The sequence below is a fragment of the Schistocerca cancellata genome, chromosome 2, assembly GCF_023864275.1.
Source record: "Schistocerca cancellata isolate TAMUIC-IGC-003103 chromosome 2, iqSchCanc2.1, whole genome shotgun sequence".
NCBI classification, from domain to species: Eukaryota; Metazoa; Arthropoda; class Insecta; order Orthoptera; family Acrididae; genus Schistocerca; species Schistocerca cancellata.
Genome location: NC_064627.1, coordinates 13,875,765 through 13,891,020, shown reverse-complemented (window position 1 = coordinate 13,891,020; position 15,256 = coordinate 13,875,765).

The window sequence follows — 15,256 nt, the reverse complement described above, 5'->3', positions numbered from 1 at the left end:
TAATTAACTTCAGTTTACCTACATCTGTTATATTGTCACAGAGAGGAAGGTGTAAGTAGATGAATGGTGAAAACTAACTTCACTTAACGAAGGTTTATTCAGCACTTGGCCAGAACATGTACAGTATATGTACAGCTACAGAACATTCCACTACAATGATTCTTGCCATTTGTGGATACTTCTAGAATGTACTCGTACCGAATATAGAAATTAAAATTTTTCACTTCAGGTGAGTTTTGAACTCAAGATCCTCCATGCAACAATCTAGTCTTCTGCGACATTGCTCCCTCCTTAAGAGAACTATGTCTCGGTGTTACATCGTCATAGTCCGGGAGTGAGTCATCGGTCCAGGATACTCCAACCCCCGATGACTGATGTTCGCCCTAGCAGAGATCTTCCTAGAACTTCCCTTGCCATTACGTTCTTTGTTACCTTTCTGCTTGTTGCCTGTGCTGGAGCATCGAATTTAACCTGGGTTGCAGGATCCTTATAGGGTTTGATTCGAAGGATGTGGACCCTATCTCTGATCTTTCGTCATCTTGTGTTGGGTTCGAAATCTTCAACTTCATAAGTAATATCAGACAACTGTCTTACAACCTTATAAGGTCCAAAGTAGCGCCAGAGGAGCTTCCCAGAGAGACCAACCTTCCAAACAGGAGTGAAGATCCAGACGAGATCACCAGGCTGGTAGACAAAAGGGTGGTGGCTCACATCATACATTCGGTGATCGTTTTCTTGAGCCTGCAGCATGCGGAGTTGAATTAACTGCTCTGGTTAACAACTGGCCAATGTAATTGTCATCCACATCATCAGGATGTAATGGAAACACAGTGTCCATCATCGTCGTCGCCCCATGCCCATGCACCAGGAAAAATGGTGTAAAGCCTGTGGTGTCTTGTTTGGAGGTGTTGTAGGCAAATGTCATGAAAGGTAGCACCTCATCCCAGTTGCTCTGCTTAACATTGACGAACAGTGATAGCCTGTTGGCCAAGGTCTTATTAAGGCGTTCAGTAAGCTCATTAGTTTTCGGATGGTAGGCAGTCGTAATGTGATGAGTAATGTCGCACAGACGGTTGTAGTGCCCCCAGAATTTTACGAAAGTCTGGAGACACTTGTGTTCCAGCCATTTCGAACACACGTTATTTTAAAGCAGGGCATAAGGATGAGCATGGGATACTGCACTCATTTATTGTTTGTGCAGGCGAAACTGGAAGGGAGAAAATTCATCGGGGCTGACAAGTGTTCAGCGCGACCTGCCAAAAATAAATACATACGGCCCAGAAGCTCCGTGGCTGGCTGCAAAGAGTAATGTAGCTTTGTATTGTTGAAAAAAAAAAAAGGAGTGACTCGAGATAGTGACTGTTTAGGGAGATGCTGAACTGCTGTTCAGAGTAAGTGGACTGGGCATGGATAGTCAGCCATGATAAAAGCTTATGTATTAATTGTGTTCAAAAATGTGTAATTAACTGATCTTGAGTGCCTGGTAATGTGTGGGCTCATGTCATAAAGTTTAGTTGTTTTTTTGTACAACGTGGAAATAAATATGTTATGGTGCATTGAACGATATTCCAAGAGAAGTGTATTTTTTAAATAAGAAGAGCGAGAGAGAGAGTGACAATTTCCCCTTCCTAGCACTGAAATCTTTGGAGAAGCATCCGGTGCTAGCAGAAGACATCGGCACTGCAACAAAGCAGAACCAGCATTCTTCAACAAGTAAATCCATGAAAATGCTTAACATTACACCAGGCCACTGCACGGTTTATCTCTGTCACAAGATTTGATTGAAAAACTTTCCCTCAAAACCGTGTTTTAATACAATGTCTTCTACGATGAATTTGGCTTTCTCGAATGCTTCAGCTGTTTTCACGGCTTTTCTTAATGGCATAGCACGTCAGATAATCAGTGCACACAATAATCCACAATAATCCCACTATCAGATGTTGGAAACCATCCAAGGTGGTCAATCCCAACACGCTGGAAAGGCATTTCAGATGGTGGAATTGGTCTGAGTCGGCCAGGTGGTTTCTGAGGAACTGTCTTTCTCTTCTGGCACTCTCAACAGTACGACACATAGTGACAGACACTCCTAAATAAACCTGGCCAGAAAAATCTGTTGTGGATCCTACCTTATGTCTTAAAAAATCCAAAATGTCTGGCCTCAGGTGTGTCATGGAATTTCTGTAGAACATCTAAGCGCATGTGTTTAGGAATCACTGGTGGCCACCTCTTTCCAAACGGATCAAAGTTTTCTTGCAACGTAATCCATTAAATTCCTTAAATTGTCTTTTCACATCCTCTGACTGATTTAAGGCAAGCATAATTTGAGATATCATGGTGTCCTCTTGCTCAGCCAAGAGATCCTGGAGTGCAGCAAAACAGTCACTATCTTCATCAAAGTCTTGGTGGTCTTGCACAGAGTTTCTCGAAAGACAGTCAGCATCTTGATGTTTTCTTCCATTTCTGTACACTATGGTAATGTCATACTCACAAAGACGTAGTGCCCACCTGGAGAGTCGTCCTGTTGGATCCTTAAGACCTGAATGATGGTCTGTAACAACTGTGAATGCCCTTCCTTTGAGATACTGTCGAAATTTGCACATGGCCCAGATCACAGCAAGACATTCTCTTTCTGTAGTTGAGTAGTTTCTCTCAGATTTTGTAAGTGTCCTAGAAGTATAGGCTGTAACCTTCACTTTTTTATCCAAAATCTGCACCAAAACAGCACCAGTCCCATACCCACTTGCATCTATGTGTAATTCTGTAGGTTCTCTCTCATCATACAGACCAAGTACAGGGTCATTCATCAGAGCTTTTCTCAGCACATCGAAAGAATCTTGTTGAGCACCATCCCAGATAAATTTAGCATTAGCTTTTAACAAACTCTTGGAGTGGCCTCGCTTTGATACAAAAGTCTTTGATAAAACGATGGTAATAAGAATATAATCCAAGGAAGCTTCTCACGTCTCTAATGCTTTTAGGAATAAGAAATTCCGTTATTGATCTCACCTTTTCTGGATCTGGTGGCACACCTTCATTTGACACAAGGTGTCCAAGCATTTTGATTTCTTTTGCTCCAAAGAGACACTTTCTTGAATTACGTTTCAGTCCGCCTTGTTGGAGACACTTTAGAATGGCCCTCAGTCTTTTTATGTGTTCATTAAATGTCTTTGAGAACAATACAATGTTATCTAAGCAGCAAAGACACATCGTCCACTTCAGGTGCCTTAGAAGATTATCCATCATTCTTTCAAAAGTTGCTGGTGCATTACACAAACCAAACGGCATTACCTTAAACTCATACAGGCCCTCAGGGGTGATGAATGCAGTTTTTTTACGATCAGCCTCATCTACTTCGATTTGCCAGTATCCCAAGTACATGTCCATGGTTGAGAAAAACTTAGCACCCTTTAGACAATCTAGTGTATCATCAATTCGTGGAAGAGCATAAACAACCTTTTTAGCTATCTTATTAAGCTTCGTGTAATCAACACAAAAGCGCCAACTGCCATCCTCCTTAAGGACGAGAACCACTGGTCATGACCATTGGCTCTGTGAAGGCTGGATGATGTCATTCCTCATCGTTTGTTCTACCTCATCGTGAATTATTCGACGTTCTGTTGCTGACATATGGTACGCTCCCTGGCTTATTGGTTGATGGTCTCCAAAGCTAATCTGGTGCCTCACTGTCAATTTGTCTAATTTCCTCTTTTTCTGTGGATTGAAGCAACTCTTGAAGAATGGCAAGTAGTTTCTTCTGTTGTTTCTTAGTGAGATCTGGTGATAGTCGAGCTAGAAGATCTCGTCTCTTAGTGGTAATGCTAATTTTGCCCACAGACTCAGCATGGGAGGTTTCTGTGACGCTCAGCTGTTATGCAATTAATGACTCAGCATTTGCTATGCACATGCATGTTGGAAGGATCTGCAGTTCTCGGCGACAGTTAACTATCTATCCACAATTCACTGAATCCATCCTTAAACGAGATGACAGAGGCTGGGATGACCAAGTTATTCTTCAGTAGTATGCTTCTCTTATATTCCACTACAAGATCCAAAGGTTGATCCATCATGTGACACATAACAGCTTCCTTTCTAGCGCTGACTGCAGGAATTATCACTTCATCCAGCACACATAGTCTCCACACACTCCAATGCACATCTTCCTGTCCACAGTATCTCATCTCGTCTAGCATAAACTTCGAGTGACCACAATCTATAATTGCTTGAGAAGCTTTCAAAAAGTCTCATCCGAGATTGATGTCATGACTACACTCTTGCAAGATGTTGAATTCTAAGGGCTGTGTATGGCTACTTATACCCACACGAATGACACATCTTCCTATAGGTTTTACATACTTCCCATTAGCCACCTTCAGCAGAGACGTTTTGTTGTCCATGTATACAGTTTCCTGCAACTGGAGACGGTACTTCTCCAAAATGACTGAATATGATGCTCCAGAGTCCACAAGAGCTTGGGCTGTTTGGCCATCCATGAGGATATTGATGTAGTTTCCTATCATTTTCGTATTGATCGACAGTGGAGGATTATTCTCTTCGGCAGCCTCACCTCCAAGAAAGGTTGCACCCTTTAGTTTTCCAGGTTGCAGCAGCTAGGTCATTGGCTGGAGCTTCTAAAGGGTGATGGAGACCTTGATCGGAGTGTTGAGGAGCGTCCTCTCCAGCGGCTAGCTTACGGCGATGGTGATCTACATCATCCTGCACCCACATCTTCCCGTTCATCTCTTCGTCCTGGAGTAGGCATCAGCTAAGCTCGGTCTGCTGTCTTCTGGTGCAGGCATCATCAAATATCCACCACATTTCTCAACAATAGCGCACCACATGCCCCAGTCGTCTGCAGTGGAAACATAATGGTTGGTTATCCTGGGTCGTCCAGACATCAGTCTTCCTTGGTGCCCAAACAGGTTCCTTATGTGGCATTGTAGGAACATAACTCCACCTAGATCTCGACATTTTTTCCTGTTGTAAAGGGAAATGAAAGATGAGAGATTGGGTTCAATATCTGTTCCACTGTCTCCCTTATAACCTCTTGAAGCGTCTCAGTTTTTTGCTCGCTGTGCAATCCAAGTGCCTTCCGAACTTCCTCTCTCATTATCTGATGAAGAACCCTTGTGAAATCAGCTTCTTCCTCCATCACAGACATCGATATGACATTTGGAAGCCATTCAAACTTCTTGCGTGTAATTTGTTTTTGAGCATTGTCTCGATATACGGGCACCATTTTATGAAGTCGTTTGCTGTCGAAACCTCCTTCAGGAGTAGGGCTTGATACATGTCCTCAGCAACAAGTTTCATGAGATATGCAACCTTATCTTCCTCCTTCATTCTAGGATCCACTATTTTACACAGCTCCAAGACGTCTTGAATGTAGGAAGCTATCGTTTCTCCTGGACACTGTGCCCTGCACTTTAATGTATCTTCAGCCTTGCACGTCTGTTGTTGCGTGTCACTGAAATACTTGCGCAGTTCCACCTGGAATACTACCCAGCTTATGAACTTCTTCTCGTTGTTCTCATACCATTGCTTGGCAGTGCCCTCCAAGTAGAAAAGTACTTTAGCCAAACACACGGTGTCATCCCATTTGTTAAATTTGGCTATACGCTCATATACCTTCAGCCACTTGTTTGGATCTTGGCCATCATCACAAGAGATCCTAGAAGGATGTCTCATGTGGTGGCACACATTTGCTGTCATTGTGATGTCCTCTTCTTCTTCTGTCTCTGATAGATTTCGATCTGTTGAATATGGCTCGAACTCGGGTTTCTCGCCACATAAACGGCGGCTCTGTCGTGGCCTGATGGGAGCCACTGTGTCATCGATAATGTGCGCCATCACAAGTTCCAATACCCAGTGTCTCCACCAGAATAATGTCACATAGAGGAACGTGTAAGTAGATAAATGACAAACACTTACTTCACTTACCGATGGTTTATTCAGCACTTGCACATACAAGAGCGCGCAGCGAACTGCTTCCTGCCAGAACACATATGGTATATATACAGCTACAGAACATTCCAGTACAATGATCGTTACCATTTGTGGATACTTCTAGAATGTCCTCAGACCGAATATAGAAATTAAAATTTTTCAGTTCACGTGAGTTTTGAACTCATGACTCTCCATGCAAAAATCTAGTATCGTAACCAGAACACTACAGCGACTGCGCTACTCAGCTTCTTCTGTGGCAATATATAACCAGATAATTTCACTGGAAAGTTGCTACTGACCATACAGCGGAGATGCTGAGTCACAAATAGGCACAACAAAAGACTCTCACAATTAAAGCTTTCAGCCATTAAGTCTTCGTGAACAATAGATGAAAGACACACACACACACACACACACACACACACACACACACACACACACACACACGCACGCACATGTGTGCGTGCAAATGCAACTCACGCACATGACTGCAGTCTCAGGCAACTGAAACCACACTCAGTTGCCTCCTGAGACTGCAGTCGTGTGTGTGAGATGCATTTGCACGCGAGCTTATGTGTGTGTGTGTGTGTGTGTGTGTGTGTGTGTGTGTGTGTGTGTGGATTCCTTCTATCAGTGTTGAAGGCTTTAATGGACGAAAGCACTTCAATTGTGAGAGTCTTTTTGTTGTGCCTATCTGCAACTCAGCATCTCCTCTATATGGTGTGTAGCAGCTTTCCTTTTTATAATATTGGTAACATTGTTTTATTCCATCCTCGATTTTTCATTGTTTGATCAGATAATTTCACTGTCACACTCAAATTCAACCAGAGCAGAGCCCATATTTTTGTCAGCACATCCTCCTTGTTGTTGTTGTTGTGGTCTTCAGTCCTGAGACTGGTTTGATGCAGCTCTCCATGCTACTCTATCCTGTGCAAGCTTCTTCATCTCCCAGTACCTACTGCAACCTACATCCTTCTGAATCTGCTTAGTGTATTGATCTCTTGGTCTCCCTCTACGATTTTTACCCTCCACGCTGCCCTCCAATGCTAAATTTGTGATCCCTCGATGCCTCAGAACATGTCCTACCAACCGATCCCTTCTTCTAGTCAAGTTGTGCCACAAACTTCTCTTCTCCCCAATCCTATTCAATACCTCCTCATTAGTTACGTGATCTACCCACCTTATCTTCAGCATTCTTCTGTAGCACCACATTTCGAAAGCTTCTATTCTCTTCTTGTCCAAACTAGTTATCGTCCATGTCTCACTTCCATACATGGCTACACTCCATACAAATACTTTCAGAAACGACTTCCTGACACCTAAATCTATATCCTCCTAATGAGTGTAATCTGTCGTTCCGTTATACGAGTTGTTAAATACCTACAAGCTTTCTACTATTCCTAGACTCATCATTTAAAGCTGCTTCTTGAAACTTTGTAAGTAGCTTTTCTTGGGATAGTGTACTTCTATCTTCAAGAGTCTGCCTGTGCAGTTTCTTCAGCATTTCTGTGGCAATCTCCCAAAGGTCAAACAAACCTGTGAGATGATGAACCATGTGCAGTAGGTTAGTAGGCATTAACTCAATTAGAAGTGATAACTATACACATTTGTTTCTTACTGATGTCATGAAAGACAGAAATCAGTTCTAAAATTTCTCCCATCATCAGAAACTCATTGCAGCCAACACGACTAAAGCTTAGTCTGCTAGTGGTTCCTATTATTTTTATCAATATTGAACACAAATGAACTGGTGGAACTCTGCGTCAAGACAAGAGGTGAACTGATGTTTTTTCTCTCTCTCTTGCAGTTATGATCTATTGGCTGTTATCCCCAACTCTGCCCACATATCAGTAGTTTTATTATCACGGGTGGTGATAAATAAGCTATTGTATATGCAATAACATCAGCTCTCCTCACATTTCTACTTGTTTGGGTAAACATAGTGTAACATCATAGATTAAGGGTTGACCTGCAACAGCAATTGCACAACTTGCGTACGGGCTGCTAGACGCCGCTGCCAGTGCTAAGAATGCATTGCGATCGCAGGCGCACGTGTTGCGTACGGGCTGTGAGGTGCCGCCACGAGCCAACAGAGTTCTGTCAGTTCTCATTTTGTTGGCATCACATTTTTGCCTATTTTCTTATTTGCTTAGTTCTTATTCGTTTATGGCTCATGTTAATCTGCTCTCTTTCAGTCATTCTGATTGTTTTGATTTACTCCCAATTGAGAAGTGTTCATCTTGGCATTTCCCTTTTGAATATTTCTCATTTTGCTAATATTATGCTCCTTAGTTTTTTACAGTTGAATTGATTAACACAGTCTCAAGTACTGTTTGTTCATTTCAGCCTGTTCATATTTTGATGTTCTTTAAATACTGTAATAATTATCAGAAGCATTTCTTCCCTTAAACTTGTGTACAGTATTCTCGATGTAGGATTTGTTCTGTGACACAGGTGTAAGGTTTTGAATATAAATTATATACGAAACTGTGCTTTAAAAGGAATTTATTTTTTCAGTTTGTACTACATCAAACGACAATTTTGTGATATGAGGGTGAACCCATGGAAATAGTCTTAAGTGATCCCTTACAAAAATTTGTGTGACACTGAAAGTCGTGACACTGTAGGCAACGGAAATTTATAAAATTATGTGTCGCAATAGCTTGTGATGTACACTCCCTCCGAACTCTGTAACATGTGACACAATGGCACCCACATTGTCACTACAAGCAATTTGTGCAGAGGGGTGTGAGAAGGAATGTGCATCTATAAGGTGATCCAGAAATGTTTCAACTAACTTGTAAAGGAGGTGTGGCACATCTTAAGAATTCAGAACTATATAACAACCCACGGCTGCAAAGTAAGTGCAAGCAGAGGTCGAAGATCTGAGAGGAAACAAGAGAGTGATTCATATGATACATTTACTGGACATAATGAGTACACATGGTGTGAGACATGAATACAGCTCTAACTTTACAACAGATGCTTGTAATATGCATCATCAGACACCACATTCTGACACTGATGGAGCATTAACTGAAGTACTTGCTCAAAAACACACAAAGAGTTTCTCTGATTGCAGCAGCTTTGCAGATGATTCTTGCAACAAGAGCCATTTCAGACTCCATAGGACCACAATCCATGAGAGATTTCATGGCTCCCACAGAATGAAATCAAGGCTTGATAAATCCAGTGAACGTGCCAGGGAACTGATCCACCACACCCAGTCCGTACATGTGGGAATGACCTGTTCAAATGTCTACAAACAGAAAATCCAAAATGAGCATGTGCCCCACATTTGGTGGAACATCTCACGCAAGTCAGAAAGAACTCATTCCAGAAAGGTCTAATAATTTGCAGCAGTCAAGCGGGTTACTAAAAGGTACGGTCTGACTAAGTAGTCACCAACCAAACCCAGCCACACACCAACCACGAGGGGATGATGTGCCGTGCACTGTGGAGAATTTCTAGTGCCGACAAAAGGTCATGGTTGTAATCGAATACGCAACCCTAGTAAATGTGGTCTCATCAGTGAGCAGCACATAAGCTAGTAAATGCACATCCCAGCCACTTTGTTGCAGAAACTACTATGTCAAACACACACATGCACAATTGTCATGAGGATGCAGTAACTGCACCTTTTGGGTATGAAAGGAACGTAAGGACTCAGCAATGAAAACATGCTGGACACTGCTATGAGACATTCTTAAGCTGGAGGCAACAGCATATATGCTGGTGCTCGATTAGTCTGCAGGCAGCCAACACTCTTTCTTCCATAACAACTGAATGGGCCTATCACAGCCTGCCCTCACTAGCCCTGTCAGTTCTTAATGACCTGCACTCACAAAAATTTTGATGCAGACGTGCAAACAAACTGTGGTTCAGTTGATGTCTATCTGGGAAGCATTCTTGATAAATGTCTCCAGCGGCTCATGTATTGCACTCAGCTATTCCATATGTTAAGTGCACGTCTGCAAGCTTACCACTCATACACCATTCCCTGTTCCTCATATGCTGGCTAGTGCTCACATTCCCCTCCAGAACTCTCATATACGCCACCACCTAGTGGTGCTTTCCTCCAGTATACTCACGTACAGCACTACTTAGCAGCGAATGAAAATGCTTGCCGTCAGGGGTTTCTGTACAGGTTTGTGTTCACTGATGGAGAAAAGAGATGTTTAATTCTGAACTTCACCCTCTTTGGGATCAATCTGTTTTTATGTGCTTTCTAGAGTAGCCTAAGTTCATCCTCAGGGTTCAACCTATCTCCACACAACATTTCATCAAAATCTGCTGTTCTTTGGTGATGAAAATGTAACACACAAGATTACTTTTGCAATTCATATTAGTATTGAAGCATGGCTTAAAAACACTGAGTACTGTATAAGCATTGCAGAACATATCAACCAATAAAAGCAATGTCACAAAGATGATGAAGTTGAAAAGCTGAAGAGTAATTAGCTCTTTCAACGAGTAAATGTTTTTCTCTAATTTGTAAAGTATTCCTCAAATCAATACATATCTCATACTATGCATTTTCTAAAGTAGCCTATGTTATTCCTCAGCATTCAAGTTATCTTCATACCAGATTTCCCACAGTCGGTTCAGTGATTTAGCTGTGAAAAGGTAACACACAAATACACTTCTATATTTAGAATATTAGTACAGATCGACATCCACCTAAGACAAAGAGAAAAGTGTCGGTATGTCCTGTGCTTATTAGATGCTTTATTTGTGACTGATCTGGAGGTATTTCAATTAACGTCATCACAGTATGTCGGTACATCACTGAGTCGGTTGCCACACCACACCAACAAATACGGACAGAGATATTTATGTTGATCACTTCATACTATTTAACAAATGACCTTAGGACCTTAAGTTATTATATGAATTCATTGTTTTATAAACTATGTAAGCATTACTAAATAACCTTATAAGGTATGCATCAGCACTTTTACTAATCAGTGCATGTAATCAGTATCTTCAAAATGTCAGTGCGCATCTTACAATCACCATCAATAATGCATATCAAAGCAACTACTTATTTTTCCTGCTTTTCTAAATTGGTTTAGTGGACTTGATTATTACTCTTATTCAGTATTTTCCTCATTTAGTACATGCAAGTCAGCATGTGCTCACAAACCATTGCCCTGCCACAGCATCACTCATCTTGCCTTGTTACAAATGCTGAAATTTAAAAACTGTTTAAAGCAGGCAAGTATGAATGGACAATGAGAGAGTTTCACTCTGCCTACAAAACCTCAATCTCTACTTACTGTCATCTTCAGTACTCTTGACAATGCAAATGGAACCATTTGCAGCATGTGCCTTTTGATACAATTTTGATCTTTTTATCATTAAGTAGATAGTTACTTGGGAGATTTTACAAATTCTATAGTGACTCTTTGTCTTCTCTTTTTACTAACAGTGTGAAGATGAGCAGTAGCCAGTCAAAACCAGTTATGGCATTGTGAAATACTTTTGTAATTTTGTCGTAAATATATATAAGAAGAAATTTCCAGAGTTCCAACAGAAACTGCCACCCTGAAAACACTTAATATGATCGAGGCATTGCCAGACATACACAGCATGAGGTGGCCACAGAGATCTTCCTTCACATGGGAAAGTTTGAGCAGAGACCTGACAGGATCCTTGGTGACTGGTTGCAGTTCATCCTGCATTTTATGCATAGGTCTCATATCCAGCATGTGATCAGTACCTTCAAATGAGAATAATTCATACACTAGAGCAGGTTAATGTAACAGTCTTGTTTTGGGGAACAGTCCAACACCTCCATCAGTGGAAACATGAACTTGTCGACCGTCAACAGACATGTATTTCTTCAAGGGTATCTGGAGGGGGCACACAAGAGTTCAGTACAAAGCATCGGTGTAAATGCAGCTGCCTATGAACAAAGCGAGGAAATTTTTCGTGTGCATTACTGTCTGGAAGAAGTCATACTTATAACATATGATTTCCCATAATTTCATAACTTAGCAATTATTGAATGCTACACATGCATTCAGGCCCAGCATGGGAAGACATAGAGGCTTATGATCAAATCTTAGCTGCACTTTCCCTGAAGACACAGGTGGACACTGGGCAAATCTTATCAAGAGGGGACAATTCTCAGATGGACCCATACCAAAAATGATAGAATTCTTGTAAGCAGAGGTAGATGGGGTCCTGACAGTGAAAAACATTCATGAAGAAAATTAGCAGAGCGACTAACATTGTACCACCCACAGCAAGATTCAAATATTCAATTTAACACAGGACATGCAGTGCACTGGGTGGTACGGAAGGCAGACGCCCATTGTGGATTCTGTGAACAGTGTGGTCACTTGGTGCAAAACTGAGAGAAGATGAAGGATGATTGTGACTGCCTCAAGATTTTGAGATTCAGAAAGAGGTGCTTTCTTTGACTCAGACAGGGTCACATACTAAAAGACTGTATAAAGAAAGCAAGAGCATTTCATCTTTGCTGTAAGAAAAGCCACCATCACTCAGTCTGTAGAAATTCAGAAGATTCTACTTCATCAGCTTCTCCTCCTGAGCACAGTTCAGTCAACAATGTGAGTACCAGATATTTAGGATTCACTTACCTCCAGACCACCTGTGTGTGTATAACAGGGCCCACAGGTATAAGCAGACTTACGTGTTGTGCTTTAGATGGTGGCCGTTAGTCTGACTTTATTGGCAGATCACTGGTAGGCAATTTAAAACCAGAGGTTGTTGTGAATCACCAATTTGCAGTAAAAGCCTTTGAGTTCTCTTTCACTTATTCATACTCACATCAGTAGGTCCACCTGATGTCCAGAAGAACAAGGAAAGATGCTCAAATTACAGTTACCATGTCAGAATTTTCATTCCATTTCTTTGAGATTCATCAATACCTAAAGATTTCAAAAGACAACAAACTTGTAATCTACAACTGGTCAAATCTGCAGAAGGATATAATGATATCCCCACTGAGATCTGATCACTACTGGAAAAATATTAAAGACATTGCACCAATACACGTGTAATCGACACTGGCTTCATTGCCTTCAAAATTCAGCTGGACCCTTCGTAGCAGCTGCCCAAGGCTTTTCATAAATCACACTGTAATTAACCTCATCGATTTGATGTTCAGTCAGTCATCTGGTAATCAAGACTGAAATTTCCGGGATTTAGAGACAATGCGATTATGTGGTGGTCTGGAGTGGTCAGTGAGGGTGAAGGATTCAGCACTGCCTTACTAGACCATAACATTTACATGAATACCTTTGCAGCTGGTTCTACATCTACATTATACTATGTAAGCCATATAAAGGTGTGTGATGGAGGGTACCTCTGGTACCAATGACTGATACCCCCCAATCCTGTTCCACTCACAAATGGTGCATGGGAAGAATGATTGTCTGTTAGCCACTGCATTGACTAACTTCTCAAATTATCTTGTTTACAGTCACTGGGTGAGACATATGTGGAAGGAAGTAATATGTTGTCTGACTCTTCCCAGAAAATGCTCTCTCGAATTTCAGTAACAAACCTCTCCGTTATGCACAATGCCTCTCTTGTAATATCTGCCAATGGAGTTTGTAGGGAATCTTGGTAATGCTCTTGCACCAACTAAATGATCTGGTGACAAAATGCACTACTCTTCATTGGATCTTCCACATCTCTTCTATCAGTCCTACCTGGTGAGGATCCCATATTATGAACAATACTCAAGAATCAGTAGAACAAGCACTTTGTAAGCTACTTCTTTCAAGCATGAGTTACATTTCCTTAAGATTCTTCCTATGAATTTCAGTCTGTCATCTGCTTTTCCTAATATTTGTTTCATGTGGTCATTCCACAAGTATGGCCATTCTGGATAGTTACTCTTAGATATCTTACAGTAGATACCATTTGCAGCAGTCTCTCATCAACAGTGTGGTTGCACAGCAGTGGCTTTCTTTTCCTATGTATGTGCAATATGTTGAATTTATTTACATTTAGGATCAACTGCCATTCATCAGGCATCTGCAAGCCATTCTGCACATCAATAGCATGTTCTGGCATATCTACTTTCTCACAGACAACTGCACTGTCTGCTGAGAATCTTAAAGATGCTTCATGTCAAATCATTGATACACACTGTAAACTATAACAGTCCTACCACACTTCCTCTCCAGAAATTATATTTGCACCAACTGTGACATAGTCACGTATACAAACAGTGATCTAATACTGTCAAATGTTTTTTATCCCAATCTTTGATCACAATATCAATTCTTTAGACGATGACCAATTTCGGTCTTTAATGACCATCCTCAGATCTTTTTACACCATTTCCTAAAGTGATAAGGCCATATTTATATGTTTTGTTGATGCCATTATGGCCTTATCACTTTAGGACATGGTGTAAAAAAGATCTGAGGATGGTCATTACGGACTGAAACTGGTCATCATCTAAAGAATTGATATTGCAATCAAAGACTGGAATAAAAAAACATTTGAATTACCTTTGCATCTGTCAATTTTGTTCCATTAAGACCAACACATTGAGTTACTATCTGCAAGGAAATCTTGAATCCAGTCACAAATCTGGTCCCTTAATTGTTATGCTAATGGTTTTTTTTTTCTCCACTAAATAGCCATGTGGGAAGGTGTCAAGTTAAGGAACATGGCATCACTATGAAACTCATGGTGGAACAGGGTGAGCTGAGTTTTGCAAGATCTCTGTCTCTAGAATCCATGTTGAAATAAAACATGCTCCGTAACTCTACACCAGACTGACATCAATGACATATGTCTGTAATTGTGTGCATCTGTCCTGTGGCCCTTCCAGTCACTCTGAACCCTTTGTTGGTCCAGTGATCTTTGATAAACTGCTGCTAGAAGGGACGCAAGTTCTATCACATAATCTTTGTAGAATCCTTCAGGTACATCATCTGGTCCTGATGCATTTCAACTACTCAGTCACTGTAGTTGCTTTCCTGTTCCATGGTCAGTTATTTCAATATCTGTCATTTTGATGTTCATACAGTGATTGAAAAGAGGAACTGTTTTCTCATCTTCTGCAGTGAAATAGTTTAAAAAGATTGAATTCAGGATTTTGGCCTTCTCTTTGTCATCTTCTGTTTTGTTGTCAAGGGTTTTTACTCAGATTGTTTGGCAAAATTTTACTTTCAAAGTCACTGAATGCCCTTCTCATTGCTCCCCTTATGCTCAATTTTGCTTCATTCAGCTTTTGTTTGTCAGCTAGGTTCTGACTTCTCTTGACAGACACAGACACGGACATGGACATGTTTGTATGGGCACATGACAGAAAGGTCTCTGG